The sequence below is a fragment of the Chrysochloris asiatica genome, unplaced genomic scaffold (assembly GCF_000296735.1).
Source record: "Chrysochloris asiatica unplaced genomic scaffold, ChrAsi1.0 scaffold00397, whole genome shotgun sequence".
Classification (NCBI taxonomy): Eukaryota; Metazoa; Chordata; class Mammalia; order Afrosoricida; family Chrysochloridae; genus Chrysochloris; species Chrysochloris asiatica.
In genome coordinates, this window is record NW_006408915.1 from 434,808 (window position 1) to 461,209 (window position 26,402).

General features: G+C 37.3%; 1 pseudogene; it reads right to left on the reverse strand.

Moving 5' to 3' along the window:
- Positions 1-25,079, reverse strand: part of LOC102827621 — a 62,013-nt pseudogene extending 36,934 nt beyond the window's left edge.
- Positions 25,080-26,402: the final 1,323 nt, after the last annotated feature.

Here is a 26,402-nt window from a genome sequence, read left to right on the forward strand (position 1 = left end):
TCCTCTTCCTTCACCTGGGTTTCTATCCCCCTTTAGTACTTAAGACAGCTCATTATGAAAGATTTCCAGGCTCACTAAATTTCTCACACTACACCAAACCAAAGTTACTATCATCAAGTTGATTCTGATTCATAGTGATTCTATAGGCTGTACATTATTATGAAAGCAGACTGCTGCATATTTTTCCTGTGATGCAGCTGCGGTTTCATAATGCTATCGTTTTAGTTAGCAGCCCACCACACTAACAACTGAGCCACAAGGACTTCTTACCGCAGTCAAATTGGTCTAGTCTTAGGTCCCTTGCACAAACTGAATGTACTGCCCAAGCCCTTATACAACTGATTCCTTCATGTCACTTGTTTAATATTGCTCCTATGTGAAGACTTTGTTTCCTGCATAATAACTTGTAGTTATTTTTTTCCTTCATAATAACTTGTAGTTATTTTAGTTGTTTCTTTACATATTTATGTTTGTTTTCCCCTTTATAAGGACAGAGGTTATACACACAGGAGTCCTGGTCTGATGCTGTGGGCTAATACATCAGACACCGAGGTCATTTGAACTGCAAGGTAGGTGGTTCAAGCTCACCAGCTGCTCCTTGGAAACCCTATACAGCATTGCTATGGGTCAGAATTGACTTCACGGCACTTAACAACGAGATTTATAGGAATGTGTGGAACATGATGACACTCATGAATATTTACTGAATAAATGAGTATTCATTAACTTTTTGTTATTGCTGTTGTTGAGAATATACAAAGAAAAATGCATGCCAACTTAACAGTGTTTTCATGTTTAATTTAGTGACATAAATCACATTTAAGTCATGCAATCACTTCTACCCGTCACCCATTAACAAAGACTCACTGCTTCTAAGGTCCCTTTAAGATATTTGAGTTACTATTGTCATGTTGATCCCAATATTTGTTGTTGTTGTTAAGTGCCATCCAGTCATATAGACAGTACTAAAAAAAAGCATAATGCTCAAGGTAGACATTTATTTTTTACTATATTTACATTTATTTTTAACTAATATTATTATTAGTTAAGCTGAATTATTGTTTGGTTTTAAGAAGACCTCAAAGAGTATTTTTGGTAAAGATTATCTCAGAGCAAGAATTTTATCAGTTCATCCATCTCCCATGACTCCAGCAAGTGTAGAATCCACCAAAATTTTAAATTCTGTTCTTCATTTTCCCCTTTTAATCAGGATGATTCTACAGAATCTTTGATCAAAATGCACACTAATAGTAGCTGGATAACCAACTAGCTCTTCTGGTCCTATGTCAAAGGAGACAATTATCCATGGAGAAAATTTGCCATACATTCCATTTCCTTCTTCAATTCCTGACTCCTTTCTCTATGGTTCTAGGTGAATAGAGACCAATCACTGTGCCTTGGATGGTCACTTATAACCTTTTAATGTTCTAGACACTATGCAATGGACTAAGAGGTAGAACAGAAACACTAAATACATTATGAGGTTAGTTAAGTGGTCTGTCCCATGAGATGATGACCTGAGGCCTCCACAGAAATGAACCAAATTCCATGAGGTTTTCAGTTGTACATGAGCAGCCTCAGCAGATACATTTTGTTGTTGTTGCTGTTATAACACAACTTTTGTCAGCTCAACTTTTTAAAGGTGTACAACTTTTTGACAGTAGTTATAATAATAGGTTGTGCAATTCTACCCTTAACCAAGGTAAATTTTCCATCACCCTTATACCACCCACATTCCTCCCACCCCTGTTATTGTTAGGTACCTTCAAGTAGGTTCCAACACATACTGACCATATGCACAACACAACAAACACTGCCCAGTCCTTCACCATCTTCACAATTGTTGATATGTTTGAGTCCATTATTTTTGCCAATGTGTTAATTCATCTTGTTAGGGGTCCTCTTTTTTTTCACTTATCCTCCACTTTTCCAAGCATGATGTCCTTCCACACATTGGTGTCTCATGATAATTAGCCTAAAGTATAAGAGACGAAGTCTTGTCATCTTCTCTTCTAAGGAAAATACTAGCTGTACTTCTGCCAAGACAGTTTTGATTGCTCTTTTGACAGTCCATGGTACTTTCAATATTCTTCAATAATACCATAATTCAAATGAATCAATTCTTCTACAGCCTTCTTTATTTTTTGTCCAATTTTCACATGCAACTGAAGTGATTAAAATACTATAACTTGGGTCAGGTCCATCTAGCTGTCAAACTGATAGCTTTGCTCTTGAACATTTTAAAGAGTTCTTTTGCCTAGCAGATTTGACTAATTAATTCATCTTTGATTTTTTGACTGCTGCTTCCATGAGTATTGATTTTGTGTACAAGCAAATTGAAGTCTTTGACAACTTCAGTGTTTTCTCTGTTAATCGCGAAGTTATTTATTGGTGCAGTTTTCATGATTATCATTTTCTTTACATTGAGTTGCAAACCTTCTTGAAGGCTATGGTCTTTAATCATCATCTGTAAGTATTTCAAATCCTCTTTGCTTTGCAAAGAAGGTAGTGTCATCTGCATATCTCAGAATTGCTAATGACTTTTCAATCCTTGTGCCAAATTCTTCATATTATCCAGCTTCTTGGATTATTTTCTCAGCATAAAGTTGAATAAGAGTGGTGAAAGGATACAACCATGGTGCATACCTTTACTGATTTTAAGCACCTCAGTATATCCCTTGTTCTGTTCTAACGACAGTCTCTTGGTCTATCTACAAGTACCTTATGAGCACAATTAGGTGTACTATAATATCCATTTTCACAATGTTATACATAGTTTGTCATGATCCTCATAGTCAAAGGACTTTGCATAGCCAGTAAAGCACAGGTAGATGTCTTTCTGGTACTCTCTACTTTCAGCCAAGATCCATCTGATGTCAGCAATGATATCCCTCGTTCCACATCTTCTTCTGAATCAGCTTGAAATTATGATAGTTCCTAGTTGATGTACTGTTGCCACCAATTTTGAACTAGGGTATGAAAAATTTTACTTGCATGTGATATTAATATTTGATGATTTCCCCATTCTGTTGGGCCACCTTTCTCTGGTATGGGTACAGATATGTATGCCTTCCAATTGGTTGCTTTTCAGATTTCTTGACATAGAAGAGTGAGTGCCTCCAGTGTTTCATTAGTTTATTGAAAGATTTAAATTGGTATTTAGTCCTTTTCTGAGCCTTTTCACCAATGCCTTAATTGCTACTTGGACTTCTTCCTTCAATATCATCAATTCTTGAGGATATGGTACCTCTTGAAATGATTGACCATCAACCCATTCTTTTTATTACAGGGACTCTATGTATTCCTTCCATCTTCTTTTGATGTTTCTAGCATCATTTAATATTTTCCCCAAAAAATCCATAAATAATGCAACTCTAGTCTTGAGTTTTTTCTTCAGAGCTTTAGGTTTAGAAATGCTGGTTGTGTTCTTCCCTTTTGAGTTTCTAACTCCAGATTTTTGCCAATTCCATTATAATATTGGCTTTGTCTTTTCAGGCTATCCTTTGACATTTTCAGTTCAGTTATTTTACTTCCTTATTTCTTCCAGTTGCTCTAGCTCCGGTACCCTCAAGAGCAAATTTCAGAGTCTATTCTTACATTCACTTTGGTATTTTCATTTTTTCCTGTATTTTAATTACCTTTTGCTTTTTCATCATGTATGATGTTCTTGATGTCATCTCATAATTCTGGTCTTCAGTCGTTAGTCTCTAACGCATCAAATCTATTCTTGAGATGGTCCCTAAATTCACGTGGAATATACTCAAGATTACATAATGACTTTCATGGAGCTGTTTTAATTTTCTTCAGCTTTAGCCTGAGCTTGCATATGAACAATTGATGATCTGTTCCACAGTCTACCCCTTGCCTTGTTTTGGCTGCTGATATTGAATGTCTCCATTGCCTCTTCCCATACATACAGTCAATTTGATTTCTGTGTATTCCAGCTGATGAGGTGCAAGTGTATGTTTTTTGGTTTTGGTTTTTTTTTTTTGTTAAGCACTGTCAAGTCAATGCCAACTCAAGAGACCCAGTACAGGGTTTCTGAGGAGCAGCTGGTAGATGTGATCCACTTGCCTTACAGTTAAAATCTACCTTGTAGTCCAGTGCTCACACTACAGTGCCATAACAGGATGCTATATGTTGTTAAGTGTGAGTTGGTTCTGAGTCATAGTGACCCCGTATATTGTTTCCAAGTAGTGGCTCTGACCTTGTGGTTCAGAGCATAGCTGTCTTTTATTTTGTTGAAAAAAGTATTTAAAATGAATAAGTCATTAGTCTTGAAAATTCTATCATGTGATCTCCAGCATCATTTCTATCATCAAGTTCATATTTTTCAAGCACAGATCCTACCTCTTTGTTTCCAACTTTTGCATTCAAATCACCAGTAATTATCAATGCATCTTGATTGCATATTTGATCAATTTCAGACTGAAGAAATTGGTATAATTCTTCAATTTCACCATCACTGGCTTTAGTGGTTGGTGTGTACATTTGAATAATAGCAATATTAACTGGTGTTCCTTATAGTTATGTGCATATTATCATATCACAGACAACATTGTACTTAGCATAAATCTTGAAATGTTCTTCTTGACAATGAATCTGACACCATTCCTCTCCAATTTGTCATTCATGGCATAGTAAACCATAGGATCGTCTAATTCAAAATGGCCACTACTAGTCCATTTCATCTTACTAATGCATGGGATATCAATCTTTATGTGTTTCATTTCACTTTTGACAATTTCCAATTACCCTAGATTCATAGTTTATACTGAATCATTATAGATTCTGAATCATCCTAGATTCAGTATTCCACTATCTGATTATTAATGGGTGTTTGCTGCTGTTTTTTCTCACTGTATTACATAAGAAAATGAAGGTCCTGAAAGTTTTACTCTCTCCAAGTCATTAAAGTCAACTCTATTTTAAGAAGGCGGCCTTCCGCATTCATATCTTGAGTGCTTTGCAAGCTAAGGCACTCACCTTCCAGCATAAATATTCTGCTATTATTCATAAGGTTTCCAGTGGCTAGCCATTCAGAAGTGGTTCACCTCTTCTTTTTCCTAGACTCTTCATTTGGAAGCTCTACTGACACCTGTCCACCATGGATGACCCTGCTGATATTAAAAATACCAATGGTCTAGATTCCAGAATCACAGCAGCACACAAGCCACCACAATATGACAAACTGACAGACAAGTGGTGTTCCCATCTCTGAAAACCACTAATAAACTCTAGTCTTTGTACATTTGCTTTTCTCATCTTTTTTTTATATAAATGAAGTCAAACAATATGTATTCTTTTGTGATTGTGTTATTTCATTCAGCATAATATCTTCAAGCCCCATTCAAATTGTAGCATATATTAAAATTTTATTTATTTCACTGAATGAAATGAGAAGTATTTCATTGTATATATGTGCTACTTTTGTTTATCTAGTAATCTTACGGGTATTTAGATTGTTTCCACCTTTTGACTAAGAATAGTGCTGCAAGAAACATGGGTTTATAAGTCTTTGTTTCAGTCTTTGTTTTCAAATTTTTTGTGTTGTATGTGGAGTTAAATTGCTGGGTCATATGGTAGTTTTGGTAGCATAGTGGTTACAAATTGGGTAGTTCGAAACTACCACCTGTTCCATGGGAGAAAGAGAGGCATTCTGCTCCTGTAAAGATTTACAGCCTCGGAAACCCTGTAAAGGGTCACTGTGAGTCGGAACTGACTCCATGGCTCACCACCATCACCACCATGGCAGTTTTCCACTACTTGTCTTTCAGTTTGTTGTACTCTGATGGCTTGTGTGTTGTAGTGATGCTGAAAGCTATGCCACTGATATTTTAAATACCAACAGGGTCACCCAGAGTGGACAGATTTCATTGGAGCTTCAAGACAAAGACAAATTAGGAAGAAGGAGAGGCATATCACTTCTGAAGAGTTAGCCACTGAAACATCTTATGAATAGCTGCAGAACATGGTCAGTTACAATGCAGGAGATTAAAATACTATGAAAAGCCACAGAACATTGTCAGATATAGTGCTGAGATATGCACCCCTCAGGTAGGAAGGCACTCAAATTATGATTGGAGAAGAGCTGTCTCCTCATAGTAGAGTTGACCTTAATGACATGAATGAAGCAACACTGAGTGCTGATTGAGCACAACTCAAATTAAGAAGACACGGTTATAAATATCCATTAATAATCAGAACATGAGATGTAGGAGGTGTGAATCGGGGAAAATTGGAAGTTGTCAAAAATGAAATGGAACACATAAAGATGGATATCCTAGGCACTAGTGAGCTGAATGGACTGCTATTAGTGTTTTTGAATCAGACAGTCATATAGGTTCTTATATGGAGAATGTCATATTGGAGAGGAAAGGTGTCATCTTCCTTATCAAAAAAGAGCATTTTAAGATCTATCTTAAAGTATAATGTTATCTGATAGGGCGACACTGTAGGATACACACTGGACAGTTAACTACGAGGTTAGCAGTTTAAACCCAACTATTGCTCCTCAGAAACCCTATAAAAAGGGTCATTATGATCAGAACTGTCTTGAAGGCACTTAATAACAAGAACAGTAATGAAAACCAGTCAATGTCACTATTATTCAAATTTATGAACCAATGATTAAAGCCAGTGTTGATGACATTGAAGATTTCTATAAACTTCTTCAGTTTGAAATTGATCAAACATGCAATCAAGATGCATTGATAATTTCTGGTGATTGGAACTTGAAAGTTAGAAACAAAGAGGAAGGATCAGTATTTGGAAAATATGGTCTTGTTGATTGAAATTATGCTGGAGATCACGTGATAGAATTTTGCAAGACCAGTAATTTATTCATCGCAAATACCTTTTTCAACAACATAAAAGGGGACTATATACATGGACCTCACTGGATGTAATATACAGCAATCAAATGGACTACATCTGTGAGTAGAGACAATGGAGAATCTAATGTCATCATCCAAAACAAGAGGCATACTGTGGAACAGACCGTCAATAGCTCATATGCAAGTTCTGGCTAAAGCTGAAGAAAATTGAAGTAGCCCATTACAGTCAAAATATGACCTTGAATACATCCTATATATGAAGAAGAATGTGGCATCAGGATTGGAGGTGACTCATTAACAATCTGTGTTATGCAAATGATACAACCTAGCTTTCTGGAAGCAAAGTGGACTTAAAATACTGATGAACATTAAACAGCAGCCTTTATTTTGTATTTTGTATTTATTTACCTCAAGTAAAGAAAATGAAAATTCTCACACCTGGACCAATAAATGACATCATGATTATCTGAGGAAAGTTTGAAGTTGTCAAAAACTTAATTTTGCCTGGATCCACAATTAACACTCATGGAAATAGCAGTGAAGAAATCAAATGATGTATTATTACATTAGACAAATCTGCTGTAAAAGACCTCTTTAAAGTATGAAAAAGGAAAAATATTAGTTTGAGGACTAAGGTGAACCTGTCCCAACTCATGGTAATTTTATTTGTCTAATATGCATATGACAGTGAGACAATGAATAAGGAAGATCATAGAAGAGTTTGCATTTGGATTATGGTGTTGGAGAAAATTATTAAAAGTACCATGGAATACCAGAAGAACGAACACATCTGTGCAGCCAGAATTTTCCACAGATGCCAGTATGGAGACACTTCAACTCTCATATTTTGGACATGTCATCAGGAGGGACTAGCCCTTAGGGACAGACATCATGCTTGGTATAATGGAGGATCTGCGAAAAAGAGGATTGACACAGTGGCAGAAGCAATGCACTCAAATGGAACAATTGTTAGGATGATGTAGTGTTTTGTTTTCTTGCGCATAGGATTGCCATGTGTTGGAACCTACTCAACAGTGCTTAACAACAACAATGGTAATTTTGTTTTTAGCTTTTTAAAGAACTTTCACCGTTTTCTTCAATGACTATACCATTTTGCATTCCTATCCACAATGATAAGAATTCCAATCTTTCACATCCTTGCCAATATTTGTTATTTTCTGAAAGCTGTGTTTGTTTGCTTTTTTCAAATCTTAGTTATCCTTTTGCTGTTACTGTTAAGTACCATTGAGTTGGTTCCAACTCATAACAACCATGTCTGATTTCCAAGAAGCAGTTGGTGACTTTGAGCAGCCAAACTTGCAGTTCAAACAACTTGCAATCCAGTGCTTATCCTACAGCACCACACCAGGACTCCTTGTTGTTGTTGTTGTTAAGTGCCATTGAGTTGGTTTTAACTCATTCTGACCCTGTATAGAGTTTCTGAGAAGCAAATGGTGGGTTTAAATTGCCAACATGCGGTTCGAAGTTCAGTGCTGATCCTATAGTGCAACACTAGGACTCCTAAATGGAGTGAAATCACATGTAACTGTGTTTTTATTGCACCATTCTGATGACTAGTGACAATAATCATCTTTTCATGTGTCTGGTGGCCACTTGAATGTCTTTTGTGTGAAATGTCTACTCAAGTCCCTTGCTTATATCATGATTGGATTTTTTTTTGTGTTTTTTTTTAAGTGTCATAGTTTTATATATTACATTATTGGATATAGGGCTTCTGAAAATATTTCTCCAATGACTAACTTGTCTTTTATCTTTGCCTTAAAGTATTTTGATGAGTAAAAATTTTTAATTTCTTTTGTAATTTGCCCTTTGTGCTTCTATTATTGCATTAGATAATTCTCTGTTAAAAGCTAGACTCAACAGTGTGGCCCCTGCATTTCTTTTCTAATAATTTTATGGTTTTAGCTTGATCATTCAGACTCTTAATATAGTTTAAATTTGTTTTCTACATGGACCCTGATTTATTTTTATGCTTGTGGAAATCCAGTTTTCCTAACATTATTTATTGAATCTTTTCCCCTATCAAATGGATTTAGAACACTTGTCAAAAATCAATTTAAATGTGGGAGTTTACTTCTGATTGTCAGTTCTACTCCATTTGTTTATATGTCTATTGGTATACTAGTATCAAGCAGTTTTGGTTAATGTAGCTGTATATTGCTTGGAAGCATGGTGGCTCTGTATGATAAGCACTGGAATACAAACAACAGTGCTGGTGGTTAGAGCCCACCAGCCACTTTGTAGAAGAAAGATAAGGCTTATTGATCCCACAAAGATGTATAGCTTGGGAAACTCTATACAGGGTAGCTATGAGTTGCAACTGACTCAGTGGCACTTAACAACAACAACATAATATGCTTCAAAATCTGGAAGTGTGACTCATCTTACTTTGTTCTTTTAACACTTGCTCTCTTTCAGCATTGTTTTAGCTATTGGTGAGCCTCTTGCCATTCCACATAAAGTTGAAAATTGATTTTTCTGTTTCTGTAAAGAAGGGTGTTTGTTTTTTGATAGGGATTACATTAAAGCTATAAAAATTTTTGGGTAGTATTGACATCTTAAAAATGTTTAAGCCTTCCAACCCCAAAACACAGCTGTTTTTCATTTAAGGCTTTTAAAAATCTTTTTCAGCAGCTTTATTCCTAGGTACGTACGTCATTCTCCTACATGTTATCGTAAATGGATTTTCCCTCTAATTTCTCTTTCAGTCTTCTCATTGCTAGTGTATAGAAACCCAGCTGAATTTTGTTTGTTGTCATCATTTCCTGCAACTTTGCTAAATTTCTCTATTAGTTCTATAAGTCTTCTTGTAGATTCTGGGAATATATATATATAATTACATCATATATGAAAAGAGATAATTTTACTTTTTCTTTTCCAATCTGGATATATTTCTTTTTCTTGTCTTATTTCTCTGGCTAGGACTTCTAATACAATGTTTAATAAAAGTGGTGTGGGCAGGCATCCTTGTATTATTCCCAATTTCAAGGGGGATGCTTTTAGTTTTTCTCCATTAAGTGTATTCTTGGCTGTTGTCTTTTCATATATGTTCTGAATCATATTGAGGAATTTCCCTTGTGTTCCAATCTTCTTTTTAATGTTTCTCCCCTTTTCTCTGTTATTGTGATCCCTTTCAGAGCAAGTCTGAAGTGGTAGCCAGGTGTGTGTTGGTGTGACATGGAGTCAATTTCAACTCATAGTGACCCTGTGTAGAGTTTCCAAGGCTGTAAATTTTTACAGGAGCAGAAAGCCTAATCTTTTACCTGTGGAATAGCTGGTAGTTTCAAACTACTGACCTTAAGGTTAGCAGCCTGACTTGTAATCACTTCGTGGAGCATCTAGATTTTCTAGTCTGAGTCATCAAGGCAGGTGTTCATGTGGACTAATTGCTTCCTTGTGTCTTTTATTTTCTTCGCTCTTCTTTGCTCAGAATGGGTCGAGACTAAAAGTAGCTCATAAGCTTTTAAGACCCTAGACACTACTCCCAAAATTAGAATATTGTTATTGTTGTTGTTAAGTGCCTTTGATTCAGTTTCAACTCAATAGCATTTCCTAGGAGTAGCTACTGGGTCTGAACTGCTGATTGTGTTTTTCAGTCTAGTGCTGATCCTACAGCTCCACACCAGGACTCCAAAGTGGGATGTAAAACATAGTTATTATGAACTATATTATGCAAACTGACCTTGGTGTTTTATGGTCCTGAGCCCCTGGGCCAGCAACTCATTCCTTCAGTGAGTTTGGTTTGGGTGAAGAAGTTTCATAATTTTTTCTCCTGTATGCAATATAGCATCAAGTGTTTTTTAGAGTTTTCATCAAGAAAGGGGGCTGGCTTTTGTCAAATGCTTTTTCTGCATCTATACAGAGATCATATGGTTCTTTTCCTTTGTTCTATTTGTGTATGGGCTCTAACATAACAATTGTGAGACTGGCACAAGACCAGGCAGTATGATTCTGTTGTTCGTAGGGTCACTATGAGTCAGAATAGACTTGACAGCACCAAATAGCCTAACAACATTGATTGGTTTTCTAATGTTGACCCATCTCTACATATTTGGAGTAAATCCAATTTGGTCATGATATATGACTATTTTAATATGCTGTTGAATTCTGTTCACTCATATTTTGTTAAGGATTTTTGCTTTGAAATTCGTATGAAATTGTGGCCTGTATTTTCCTTATTTCTTTGGGATCTTTGTCTATGTCTTTCCTTACCTTTTAAATTATTTTTAACATTGCTGTATGTATTCTTTCATTTCCCTGCATTATTTGGCCATCTTTTGATATGCTTTCACTCTTTCATCATGTTCATTTAGATAGACCATCATTTCTTTGTTTTGTGTGTATCTTGTGATTCTCCTCCCCGCCACCCCCCCACCCCCCCGGGGACTGGAATTTTCTAGTGTTTCTGCAAAATAATAAAATCATAAACAAAATTCTTAGGAAGACAGAATCTTCAGCATTTGGCTACCATTTCCATTTTGTCTGTGATAGCACCTTATCTTTTCTTGGTTTAATTAGATTCCAAAGTTCCAGAATCCAGTTTTCAATGTATTAAAAAAATTAATTGTGAATTGGGTGAAGGGTTACTGAGCAGATCATCAGTTTCAAATTAAACATCTTATACACATTCTGTTTTATCTCACTGACTACAATATTCTCAAATTGACATGACTTATTTCTGTTTCCTCCCTGTTCCTATTCCTCCTTCTTTCCTCATCCTTCTGAATTTATTTTTTGATCTCAACTGGTTGATTATTCTAAGGTGTGCATACTTTACCAGTGCCTATTGTATGGTTGAAAATTGAGCAATGCGAGTGAAATCAGTTCCAGACCAGAAGGTAACTAAGGACCATAGTCTAGGTGCATCTGCCAGTCCTGTATTATGAGTATTGTTGCTAAGTTGCTAAGTGCCGTCGAGTCGGTTCCGACCCATAGCGACCCTGTACAGGGTTTGCGAGGCTGTAAATCTTTACGGGAGCAGAACGCCTCATCTTTCTCCCGCGGAGTGGCTGCTAGTTTCGAACTGCTGGTTTAAGGTTCGCAGCCCAATTGGTAACCACTACGCTACCAGAACTCCTCCTATTATGAGTAAGCCTGGTCATTTTTATGATTTTGACTTTTTTCCCATATATTTTCCATTTCCATCCAAGATCTATTGAAATCTCTTTTAGAGCAGTTGGTAGTGGTATCCGGACACCGCATAGTTCTTCAAGCCTCAGGATCATGGACACAGATGTTCGCTCTGGACTAATTGTTTCCATGAGTCTTTGATCTTCATCAATCTTCTTTCCTCTAGACAGGGGGAGACCAATAGTTGTATCCTAGTCATTCAAGAGTTTTTAAGACCTCAGTTGTTACCCATCAAAATAGAAGTAGAACATTGTCTATGTTATACTAATGGACCTTAGTATTCCCTGAGGCTATGGTCTTGAGTATTCCTTCCATCTACTTTTGATGCTTTCTGCATCATTTTTCCTCAGTTCCCCCAGCTTGAGAAATGCTGAGTGTGCTCTTCATTTTTGGTTTTCTGATTCCAGATCTTTGCACATTTTGTTGTAATATTTGGCTTTTTTTTCTCGAGCTGATCTTTGATATTTTCTGTTTAGCTCTTGTACCTCCTCATTTCTTCCATTTGCTTTTGCATCTCTGTGCTGGAGAGCAAGTTTCAGTGTCTCTTCTGACATCCATTTGACCTTTTCCTTCTTTCTTGTCTTCTTAATGACTTTTTGCTTTCTTCCTGTGTGATGTTCTTGATGTCATCCCACAATTCTTCTGGTCTTCGGTCTTTAGTGTTTAAGGTATCAAATCTGTTCTTCAGATGATCTCTAAATTCAGGTGAGATAAATTCAAGGTCATATTTTGGCTCTCGTGGACTTATTTTCATCTTCTTCAGCTTTAGTTTGAATTTCCATATGAGCAATTGATAGTCTGTTCCACAGTCTGTCCCTGGCCTTGTTTTCACTGATGATATGGAGCTTTTCCATAATCTCTTTCCACAGATGAAGTCAATTTGATTTCTATGTGTTCCATCTGGTAAGGTCCATGTGTATAGTTGTCTCTTATGCTGTCTAAAGAAGGTATTTGGAAATTAACAAATCATTGATTCTGCAGAATTCTATCATGCATTCTCCAGCATCATTTCTATCACCAAGGCCATATTTTCCAATTACTATTGTTCTTTGCTCCTAACCTTTGCATTACAATCACCAGTAATGATTAATACATCTTGATTGCATGTTTGATCAAATTCAGATTGAAGAAGTTGGTAGAATTCTTCTATTTCATCCTCACTGGCTTTAGTGGTTGGTTCGTACATTTGAATAATAATGATATTAACTGCTCTTCCCTATAGGCGTATGGATATTACCCTATCACAGACAGCGTTGTACTTCATGAATGATCTGGATATGTTCTTTTTGACAATGAATGCAACATCATTCCTCTTCAATTTGTCATTCCCAGTATAGTAAACCATGTGGTTATCAGATTCAAAATGGCCAATACCAGTCCATTTTAGCTCACTAATGCCTAAGATATTGATGTTTATGTGTTCCATTTCATTTTTGACCATTTCTAATTTTCCTAGATTCATACTTCATATATACCAACTTCAGATTAATAATGGAAGTTTACACCTATTTCTCTTTATTTTGAATTGTGCCCCATCAGCAAATGAATGCCCCATGGGTTTTTCTCCCATGGGCTTTACTTCATTTACATTATCATAGTCAACTCTACTTTGAGGAGACAGTTCTTTCCCAGTTGCATTTTGAGTGCCTTCAAACCTGAGGGGCTCATTTAGTGGCACTATATCTGACAGTGTTTCTCTGCTATTCATAAGGTTTTCAGAAGCAGTTTGTCACTCTTTCTTCCTAGTCTGTCTTTGTCTGGAATCTCATCTGAAACCTGTCCATCACAGGTGACCCTGCTGGTGCTTAAAATACCAGTGGCATAGCTTTCAGAATCACAGAAAATCACAACTCACCACAGCACGACAAAGTGACAGACAAGTGGTGGAAGGAATACACAGAGTCACTGTACCAAAAGGAAATGGTTGATATGCAACCATTTCAAGAGGTAGCATATGATCAAGAACCAATGATACTCAGGGAGGAAGTCCAAGGTGCATGGAAGGAATTGGCAAAAAACAAGGCACCAGTAATTGATGGAATAAAAATTGAAATCTTTCAAGAAAGTTAGGCGGTACAGGAGGCACTCACTCATCTCTGCCAAGAAATGTGGAAGACAATTATCTGGCTAACTGATTGGAAGATATCCATATTTGTGCCCACTCCAAAGAGAGATGACACAATGGAATGCATAAATCATCAGACAATATCTTTTATAGCACATGCGAGTAAAGTTTTACTAAAGGTAACATAGAAACAGCTGCAAGCATAAATTGATATAGACCTTCCAGAGGCTCAATCTGGATTCAGAAGAGGCTGTGGAATGAGGGTTATCATTGCTGATGTCCAATGGATCTTGGCTGAAAGCAGAGAATAACAAAAAGATGTTTACCTGTGCTTTATTGACTATGCAAAGGCTTTCGATTGGGTGGATCATGACAAGCTATGGACAACATTGTGATATATGAGTATTCCGGAACACTTGATTGTGCTCATGAGGAATCTGTATCTGAACCAAGAAGCAGTTATTCGAACAGAATATGGGAACACTGAATGGTTTAAAATTAAAAAAGTTGTGCAACAGGGTGTTATTCTTTCACCATACTTATTCAACCTATATGCTGAGCAAATAATCCAAGAAGCTGGCTTCTATGAAGAAAAACGTGGCATCAGGATTGGAGGAAGACTCATTAACAGCCTGCGATATGCAGATGATACAACCTTGCTTGTTGAAAGTGAAGAAGATTTAAATTATTATATTGGTGAAGATCAAAGACCATAGCCTTCGGTATGGATTACAGCTCAATGTAAAGAAAACAAAAATCCTCACCACTGGACCAGTAAACAACATTCTTATCAATGAAGGAAAGATTGAAGTTGTCAAGGACTTCATTCTTCTTGGATCAACTATCAACACTCATGGAAGCAGCAGCCAAGAAATCAAATGGCATATTGCATTAGGTAAATCTGTTGCACAAGATCTTTTTAAAGTATTGAAAAACAAAGATGTCAGCTTCTCTGTTTCTGTAATCTCATTTTCATTGAAAAACCCACTCTCAGCAAGTCCCCTTCTGGACTGGTGTGGTCATTCTGTTTTATCCAAGGCTTTCTTCTCTGCTATATGGGGGCTGCTTATATCTGAGTTAGCATTCAGTAGAACATACAGACTTTCCTTTATTTCAGAAGGAGAGGCTGATATTCCTCAGACAGACCTCTGAGAGAGAACTTTGGAGCACCAATATACCTGTGGTGGTGATGGAGTCTCCACTTGGGTGGCCCTCTTCCTCACTCCACTGTAGGGAACCTTCTGTAGGAATTTGTCCATATATGCTGAGCATCTGACAGTTACCAGGTAGGGGAGGGGTTGTCACACTCTGAACAAACCACCAGGAAGGTCTGACTTTTTGCTATCAGACTTCACTCTGTAGTATGTTGGCTATGTAGTATGCTCTGTAGTATGTTTGTTTAAGATGCATGCTTCATAGCACACAACAGTCTCAGTTAGCAGTCCTTAGAATTTACAGAAGGCATATTTGACAGACCAGAACTGGCTCCTTGGGAAACCTGTCCTGTTGATTTCAGAAACCTGAATTATGAGGTATATAGGGAGGCAGGTTGAATGCTCAGTATGAAAACAGGTTCTAATTCAAGGACCTTCTGTAGTAATTCACAGTAGGCTTGTAGCCTACAATGTCTGTGGGGGGCAGATGCTAATATATACCAAGGAGATCTACCTTGTTGATTTTAGAAAGCAGAGACTTGGACTTCTGTCTTTGGTACAGTCAGGAGTTATAGTTGGGGCAGCTTGCTATTTTATTAGGACCACTTCTCCAGTTCAAACCAGCTGACAGAGTGGTAAAAGGGAGAAATGAGGGGTTGAGGAGATCTAGAGACAGTTGTTATTAAGTGCTGTTGAGTTGGTTCCAACTTGTAAAGACCCCGTATAAGGTTTCTAAGGAGTGGCTGGTGGGCTTGAAACTTGTGGTTAGCAGTCCATTTTTAATCCTATAGTGCCACACATAGAGAAAGTGGGAGAAGTGATTTTCCTACCACATGTGATTTGTTCATTCACTGATCTGTGCATGCCTGAAGTTTCCCATGCTTTCCTTTGCTCCCCAATCCCCAATTCATAATCTCTCAATGCCTAACACCATGTATTCCTTTCTTATTGCCTTTGTGGATGAGGGTCAGAATGATGGTCCAGTTATGTCTCCATCTTCCTAGAATCTCTCTCCACCATGAATTTTTGGAAATGCATTATATAGCTTGTTCTAAGGCACTTCGTGTATGTGCTCTTTTCAGAGATTTCCAAATGCTTGTGTTTTCTAAGTGGTTTATTATAATAAAATTCACAAAAGGCATTCTTGAAAAGGATGATTCTTTAGCCTCCCTATCAGGAATTTTGAGGTAATAGTCATATGTTGGGGATATAGATTCTTGAGACTGAATTTTTAACAAACTCCCCCAAATAACTTTGTATGCAGGCAGTTTCAGGACTAAACATCTTACAAATCCTGGCTAAAAGAAAAGAAACTTCCCAAAGAAAAGAACTTGATAAATGATCCCTCCCTAGAACTTTGGATTGCCATTCAGTGCTTTGAGTTGTCAGATATCTAACACTGCCTACCAAATAATTTTTGCTCTTAATATCAGAAAATGGAAGAAGTTACACAAAAATCATATTTTGGTGTATTTACCTTGTAAAACAAAGATTATACAAGTCATTTTAATTCCTCCTTGATGTAAGATGAATTTGTATTTTACCTTTTATCTCATAAATATTGCTGACAAAGAGGGGGAAAAATGTCTTCCTCCTTAGTAGCCTCTAGCACTGTGTTAGGGATAAGACAGTCTGGAGTGTTATGCTGAGTTACTACTTAATTATTCATACAATTTAAAGTTCATTGTGATGCTCAGTATTTATAAATTATTCATATGAATTCAAACTATTGTGATGATCACAGTATTTTCTCAAGGATCCCCAGTGGCAAAAACAGTCAAGTGCTCAGCTAACTGAAAGGTTAGAGGTTAGCTCTAGTCTAGTAGCTAACTGGGCTCTGATTCCTTAAAGACTATAGCCAAAACATCTCTTCCTCATAGGATCACTGTGAGTCAGAATAAACTCAGTGGCACCTAACAACAATCAGAACATTTGTTTTCCTATTATTTGCTTCATTTGGGTTAATATGCAAATTATTTTTACCTGACTATGTGACAAATGTGGATTGGCTTGCTAGATCATCCTAGGTACCAGAGAGGTTTTAGATATTAGCTCCAGAAGGACCGTTAGAACTAATCCTTATCTCATCTAATTCCCTCATTTCACAAATATGCAACTGAGGCAGAGGAGTAACTTGACATGTACAAAGAATTTGCCACAAACCTGTAATGATGGGTATCAACTACTTTAGTATCCTGTCCATCTCCAGTAGGCACACACTAAAAATGTCTTTTTGTGATTTAAAAGAAGACACATTTTAAATTTGTCTAATTTTGCTATGTTTTTAGTTTGGAAACTAAAAGTGCCATTGAATTGGTTCTGATTCATACCTTCACTAGGGTTTCTGAGAAGCATCTGTTGGATTTGAACCTTGATTTTGTGGTTAGCCATCTAGTGCTTATTTATAGCAGCACACCAGAACCCCTAACAAGTTAATATTCCCATTTTAACCAGGACCTTCTTGTTTTCCAAGTCTTAATATTACTAGGATTTTTTTTTTTTTTGAATGCTGTACTTATTATTTTCTTGTGTTCTATTTTAAAACTAGCTGTTGTTGTTGTTAACTGCTATCAAGTTGGTTTTGACTTATAGTGACACTGTATAAGGTTTCCAAGCCTACAAATATTTGCAGGAGTGGAAAGCCTCATCTTTTGCTTATGGAGCTGGTGGCTTGAACCACTAATGTTGTGGTTAGCAGTCCATTGATTATCCTACAGAGCCACAATGCTCCCTTATAGCTAGTAGTTTAAGGAAAAATTTTTTCCATTTGTTTCATTGAAGAAGTCTACAATATGTACCCAAAGGAGAGAATTTCATCGTCAGTTAAAATTTCACTAGATGCTGCTTGACTTTGAAAGTTTCTTAGTAAAACAGAAACAATTATATCAACTCATTCCATCTCTTTTCTCCCTTATCCTAACCCTATTTTCTTGATCTTAAAAATGCTTTGCATGTAATTGCCAAAGAATCTCTATTTAATATTATACCAACATAACAAAACTTCACAAATTGATTTATATGAGTAATGTGAATGTCACATCATTTTATTAAGGTCATGATCATTTTAAGTTACTAAGTGATCAAGTTTCTGTAATGTACATAAGACACTCTGCCCCTGCCTATGATCCATGAGCTCATTGATGACAGTGTGTTATGAAATGTGATTTCATTTTCTGGCTGTGTTTGAATATGTGATTATGTAATTTCAAGGAAAACATTGTCAATCTGTGTACCAGTTTACTTTAGGAAATGTTATGGTAGATTACAAGTCAAGGTTAATTGCAACGAGCAAGTAGCAAACTGCTGAAAATAAAGATACAAACCAGGAATAAGAATGATTAGGTTTTACAAACCTCTTAGTTAAGCCCTGGTTGGGAGTGTGTTAAGCATTGTACCACTAACTGAAACTTAAGCAGTTTGAATGCATCAGCTGCTCCATGAGAGAAATTTGAGACATTCTTTTTCCATAAAGATTTACAACCTCAGAAACCTTACAGAGTAGTTTTACTCTGCCTGAAAGGATCACTGTGAATCAGATTGACTTTTGATGTTACGTCCAACTAGGAAGATAGCTACCTGGCCAACTGATTGGAAGAGATCCATATTTGTGACCATTTCAAAGAAAGGTGATCCAACAGAATGTAGAAATTATCAAATAATATCATTAATACTGCCTGTGAGTAAAATTTTACTGATGAAAAATTTTAAAGTATTGTTACAGTATAGCCACAGGGAACTGCCAGAAATCAAGTTTGATTCAGGAGAGGACATGGAACAAGAAATATCATTGTTGATATGAAATGGATCTTTACTGGAAGCAGAGAATACCAGAAAGATTTTTACCTATGTTTCATTGATTATGCAAAGGCATTCAAATCATAACAAATTATGGATAACTTTTGGAAGAATGGGAATTCCAGAACACTGAATTGTGCTCATGAGGAACCTGTGCCCAACCAGCAAGGGGATGCAGCAATGTTTAAAATCAGGAAATATGTGCAACAGAGTTTAATCCTTTCATTACACTTATTTGATCTCCAAACTCAGCAAATAATCTAAGAAGCTGGACTATATAAAGAACATGAAATCAAGATTGAAGGAAGCCTCATTAATGAGGCTGCTTAACTGAAAGTTAAGAAGGCTTAAAACACATACTGATGAAGATCAATGACTATAGCCTTCAATATGGATTTCACCTCAACCTAAAGAAAACAAAAATCTTCACAACTGGACCAGTAAGCAACAACAAAATAAACACAGAAAAGATTGAAGTTTTCAAGAATTTTATCATACTTGGATACACATTCAATATCCATGAAAGCAGCACTTAAGAAATCAAATGACATTATCCAACTGGGCAAATATTCTTCAAATGACATCTTTAAAGTTAAAAAGCAAACATAACACTCAGGAAAATTGAGGGGCACAAGACACAAGCCAGGGTGTTTTTTATCTCCTAATATGTAGGTGAAAATTGGATAATGACTACGGAAGAAAGAAGAATTGATGTCTATGAATTATGGTGTTGGCAAACTATCTTAAATATACCTTGAACTGTCAGAAGAATTAACAAGTCTTTCTTGGAAGAAGTACAGCCAGAGTGCTTCTTGAAAGTGAGGAAAGCCAGGAAAAACCCTTCTACTACTCAAATTCAAAGGGAATCCACAAACAATCTAGTATGCATGCTGGTGACTACCCTGGTCTACTTGTGAGTAGAAGCCATGGAAATGCAGCAATGAAGACATGGGTTGAGTTAGGCCATGTTCCATTGACATCTGTTAACCTTGAAATAAGAGAGAGAAGAGGGAGGGCTCGATAGTCTGAAGTTAAGGGAGATGCATGAACTCTCAATCTCCTGGGCACTGACCTACACACTGGGGGCTAGAGCTGAGAGTGAAGTGGCCTGCTGATCTGAAGTGTGGGAAGTCATGTGTGAACTCCAAAACTTGCAACTAGTACCCACTTGACATATCTTGGATGGTTAGCTGACCAGAACTCAACTAGATGAAGATTAAAAAGATGCTTGATACTGTGAGCAAGTATAAATTGCTACAATTTGATGAACTAGACCTTTGGTTATGGATGGAGTTACTCAAATTCCAACCAAAATGGAAGGATTCTTTATATCAAGGAACAATGTTGTTTCTTCAGTGCGCTGGAATGATAGGGATGGGCAATATAGACATTGGCTATCAAAAATGGGAACTGTAAAAACAGCATGAAGCTATGAGCTAAGTGTGTCTACATTCAATAGACTCCTGTCAACCTGGGTTGAGACTTGGTTGGCCAGCAGTATATCGACCTGGGGACTCCTGAGCCTATGGACAGGGATGTATATCCACAGAAGACTAGAGTGGATAGTGAAGCATCCAGCTGATATGAAGTGAGGATAGATGCACAAGACTGCCCATACTTGCAGATAATACCCATTTGACCTAGCTTCAATGGCTGGATGATCAGAACTCGACTAGAGGAAGAAAGAAGAGGGAAAAAAAAGTGCAATCCACTACAATGTGATGAACTTGACCTATACTTATGGATGTAGTAGCTTAAAAGAGAAAAGAATCATTCCCACCCCCTCTGTACATAGGGTTGACAGGGTTGGGTAACTTAGACATTGGCTACCCAAAATGGGAGAGCTACAAAGGCATGAAGTGACTGGCTTACAAATTTTCAAGAGGGAGCCTAGTTTCAGAAGTTGTGGGGGAAGGTAGAATCTCCACTGAGTGGTTTCTAACCTGTCTAGATGGGACTGGTGAAAGGAGATGGGGATAAGACTCTTATGGTTCAGTAGTGAATAATTGCAATCAAGACTGATTGTGAATGCTGTAAATGTAAAGGTAGACATTTTGTAACAAAAGCAGGAGAGTAGTTGATCTTGTAGTCCAGGAGTGGAGGACCCTGGGACCATCAAGGAAGAAGAGCAGAGTGCAGGACCCTATCCAGAGAAGCAGCGACACTAGAGATGGAGGCAGAGATGATGACATGGAGAGATGGAGCATCTGGGGACTTTAGACTCAGGGAGGGAGAGGGGCTGTGTGCTGGTGGCTGGCGGCTGGAGGTGGGGTTGGGGAGGAGGACAGACTTTCAGGATATGCCCTTTGGTAGTTTGAAAGGTTATATATTCCTGAGTGCTATGGTGTACATACCATAAAAAAAAAAAAATCCAGAAGGAATGGAAGCAAATGCTGTTGAATGATGATGCATGGAGGGTATTGTAGTCATTGCAATGACATGAGTGTAAAGCTGATGATCTCCCATGTAAACTATCACTCAATTCACAATAAAAACTTAAAAAAAGAGAAAAGAATAATAAGCTGAACTTAGAAGCATAGTAAGGATTTTACACCATGACCAGTTGGGATTTATCCCAGGAATGCAATGTATTAAATAAACAATTTCAAATATACCGTACTAAAAAATAAAAAGCAACAAAAAAATTGTGGGACTGTAGAAGCATAAAGTATGGCACTGTGGGTTAATGTGCTGGTCTGCAAAATTAGTTTGAACCATAAGGTCAGCAGTTAAACCAGCCATTCCTCGAAAACCCTATATAGGTTCATTATGGGTTGGAACCAACTCTGTGGGTACACTGCAACAACAATAGAGGCATGAATTGGCTGACTTCCAAGATTTCATGAGTGGGCTTACTTTCAGTACTAGGTGGTAAGATAGACTCCTCACTGAATAGTTTTCCTCTTTTCCAGATGGATCTGATGAAAGGGGATGAGGGATGATAGTGATAGGATTTTATGATTTAGTGGAAGGTAATTGTTAGCAGGATCAATTGTGACTGTCATAACTATAATTGTAGAAGATGTGTAACTAAAAAGGGGGAGTAGATAATCTTTCATTACAGGAACAGAGGATCCCAGGACCATCAGGAAGGAAGTGCATGGGAGAAGCGTGAGATCCTACCTAGGGGAGTGGTGATGACAGAGACAGTGACAGAGGTGATGGCATGGAGAGATGGAGCAGCTGTGGACTCCAGGTCCATTGACTGAGAAAAGCTTTGTGCCTTTGGGCTGGAGGCAGGCTTGCAAAATGTACTCTTTGGACATTTAAGTTAGCACATTTTTTTTGTTTCATATAGGTATATCAAATATTTTTGCTTTGTTGATTTGTTAAAAATAAGATATAAAAAGGAAGCCACAGGGAGGAAGCAAGATAATTTGTTGTAGAGAGGGGATTGTAATTACTGAGATGAAGCAAAGCATAAGACTGATTGAGGGTAAAACTGATGATGTTGTCTGTTAACCTCCACTCAATTAACAAAAAGTTAATAATAATAATAATGAAGAATTAAATTGTTTAGTTAAAAAATTTTTTTAAAGTAAGTGAGGATAGCAAGACTTTGTCTCTCATACTTTGGGCAGGTCACTAGGAGAGACCAGTCCTTGGAAAGGACATCATACTTGTCCTTACAATAGAACTGGAAAAGTGCCTGTCATCAGTATTATGTCATTTCACCATACTTATTCAATCTTTATGCTGAGCAAATAATCTGAGAAGATGGTATATGTGAAGAAGAACATGGCATCAGGATAGGAGGGAGAAAGCAACAGTCAAGAAAATAAATGATATAGTGCATTAGGCATATCTCTAGCAAAAGACTTCCTTAAAGTGTTAGACAGGAAAGAAATCATTTTGAAGACTAAGGGGAACCTCACCAAAGTCATGGTATTTTCAATCATCTCATATGCATGTGAAAACTAAACAATGAATAAGGAAAACTGGAGTAGAATTTTTGAATTATGGTGATAGTGAAGACTATCAAAAGTACCATGGACTGCCAAAGAACAAATGTTTTGGAGGAGCCAGAATGTTCCTTGGAGGTAAGGATGGGAAGCTTCTTCTTTGGTACTTTGGACATGATGTTAAGAAGGTCCAGTCCCTGAAAAAGGACATCATTAGCAACATTGTTGTTGTTGTTGTTAGGTGCCATCGAGTCAGTACCAACTCACAGTGACTATGCACAGCAGAACGAAACACTACCCAATCCTGGGCCAACCTCACTATTGTTGCCATGCTAGAGTCCATCAATGCTGCTACTTGGCCAATCCATCTCATTGGGGGGCTTCCTCTTTTTTCACTCACTCTCCACCTTACCAAACATGAGCTCCTTCTCCAGTGTCCCTCCTGACAATATGTCCGAAGTATGAGAGACCAAGTTTGGCCATCCTGGCCTCTAAGGAGCACTCTGGCTGCACTTCTTCCAACACAGATTGATTGGTTCTTTTGGCAGCCCATGGCACTTTCAATTGTTCTCCTGCAACCCCATAACGCAAAGGCATCAATTATTCTACAGTCTTCCTTACTCACTGTCCAGCTTTCGCTGCATATGAGGTTATTGAAAATACCATGATTTGGGTCAGGCACACCTTAGTCCTCAAGCTGACATCTTTGTTCTTCAACACTTTAAAAAGGTCTTGTGTAGCAGATTTGCCTAATGCAATATGTTGTTTGATTTCTTGACTGCTGCTTCCATGACATAGTTGATCCAAGAAGAATGAAGTCCTTGACAACTTCAATCTTTTCTTCATTGATAAAAATGTTGTTTATTGGTCCAGTGGTGAGGAGTTTTATTTTCTTTACATTGGGATGTAATCCATACTGAAGGCTATACTCTTTGATCTTCATCAGTGAATATTTTAAGTCTTCTTCACTTTCAGCAAGCAAGGTTGTATCATCTGAATAGCACAGGTTGTTAATGAGTCTTTCTCCAATCCTGATGACAAATTTTTCTTCATATAAACCAGCTTCTTGGATTATTTGCTCAGCATACATGTTGAATAAGTATGGTGAAAGAATACAACCTTGTTGCACACCTTTCTTAATTTTAAAACATTCAGTGTTCCCATGTTCTGTTCGAACAACTGCCTCTTGGTTCAGGTACAGATTCCTCATGAGCACAACTAAGTGCTCTGGAATACTCATACTTTGAAATTTTGTCCATAGCTTGTCATAATCCACACAATTGAAAGCCTTTGTGTAGTCAATAAAGCACAGGTAAACATCTTTCTGATATTCTCTGCTTTCAGCCAAGACCCATTGGTCATTAGCAATGATATCCCTCCTTCCACGGCCTATTCTGACTATGGCTTGAACCTCTGAAAGTTCTCTGTCAATGTATGCTTGCAGCCATTTCTTTATTACCTTTAGTAAAACTTTACTTACATGGGATATCAAAGAGATTGTCCGATGATTTCCGCATTCTGTTGGGTCACCTCTCTTTGGAATGAGCACAAATATGGATTTCTTCCTATCAGTCAGCCAGATAGTCATCTTCCAAATTTCTTGGCTTAGGGGGTTAAAAAAAAAAAAAAAAAGATCCTAAGGAGATAGATTGACATAGTGGCTGCAACAGTGGACTCAAATGTTACAACTTTGAGAATAGTATCAGACTGTGTAGTTTTTTATTCTGTTGTGCATAGGGTCTCTACAAAGTGGAACCAACCCCACAGCACCTAACAACAACATGTAAAACAATTCTGGTAAGTTTTTGTAAAATAAAGTATGTAAAGCACTCTGAAATTGGCACAGAATGTGAAGTTACGATATTTAGAATTTTGCTTCTATGAAGTTACATATTTATAAACCCCATAAGGCAACAATTCTTTTGTAATAATATCTAAAGTCAAAGAATGAGTGAGTCTCCAACATCAAATCTTGTTTGGTCAATTAAAGACATTAATCATTAAATAATTTATATTTCTAATAAGTAAAGTCCTTTGGGAAGTGGATATATGAGTCTGATTATCACCAAATATAGGAGTTTATAAAATAGTAGGCACCCTTTTCTTTTGGCTTCAAGGAAGCTCTTTTACCACTAGTTAACTTTTAACTTTTTACTGAAACAGACTTACCTGGCATTTCAGCGTTATGTGCAATTTTATAGTTTCAAATACATAGCACATTTTGTGATTTTGCTAGTTCATTGAGCAGTAGACACTGCTCACTATTTTCTGGAGACAATGGTCTAATTTTGTCTCACATTAATACATTGTGCTAGGTGTGGCACTGTAAGATATGTACTAGATGGCTGATCACAAGGTTGGCAGTTCAAACCCATCAACTGCTCCTAGGAAACTCTATAAAAAGGGCTGCTATGAGTTGGAACTAACTCAGTAGTTCTCAACAACAACCAAAAACATTCTGGCAAATTATAATTTCTCTAGAGATTTTGGTTAGAATATGAAAATGGAACCATTGCAATTATAAATATTTACTGTGCTCTAGGGTTGTTGTTGTTTATATTGTTTTGTTGATATAGACACAATCAATATGTGTATGGGGAATTGTATTAGGCAAACTTGCTGATTATCATGAATGGAAATCTAGAATTACTATCTTGGGTTTGAATTTATTCTTTGCAAAAGTAGATGAAAAGCAAATTATTGGAGAAATATGGAAAACATTTGACCCAGAAAACACAACCTTACACATTAGTGGTATGTAAGGAGAATGGGCTAGAACTTTATGTAAACAAACCTGAATGGGCTTAAGGACACCAGTTTCACCCACTCTTTAACCCTCAGTTCAGGTGTTATCCTCTCTAGGAAGCTTTTGTGAATATTCACCATGTTTCTGCAGAAGAGTTAGTTGCTCACACAACACCTAGTATTGTAGCATTGGGCCAGATTTTATTATTTACCTGTTAGTCTGAAAAGATTGAAGTTGTCATGGACTTCGTTCTTCTTGGATCAACTATCAACACTCATGGAAGCAGTAGTCAAGAGATCAAATGAGGTAGTGCGTTGGCAAATCTGCTGCACAAGACCTTTTTTAAGTGTTGAAGAGCAAAGATGTCAGCTTGAGGATTAAGGTGCACCTGACCCAAGCCATGGTGTTTTCAATAACCTCATATGCATGCGAAAGCTGGACAATGAATAAGGAAGACTGTAGAAGAATTGATGCATGTGAGTTATGGTGTTGGGGAAGAATATTGAAAGTACCATGGGCTGCCAAAAGAACCAATAGATCAGTTTTGGAAGAAGTGCAGCCAGAGTGCTCCTTAGAGGCCAGGATGGCCAAACTTGGTCTCTCATACTTTGGACATATTGTCAGGAGGGACCAATAATGTTTGGTAAATTGGAGGGTCAGAGAAAAAGAGGAAGACCCCCAATGAGATGGATTGGTAAAGTGGCAGCATTAATGGACTGAAGCGTGGCAACAGTAGTGAGGTTGGCCCAGGAT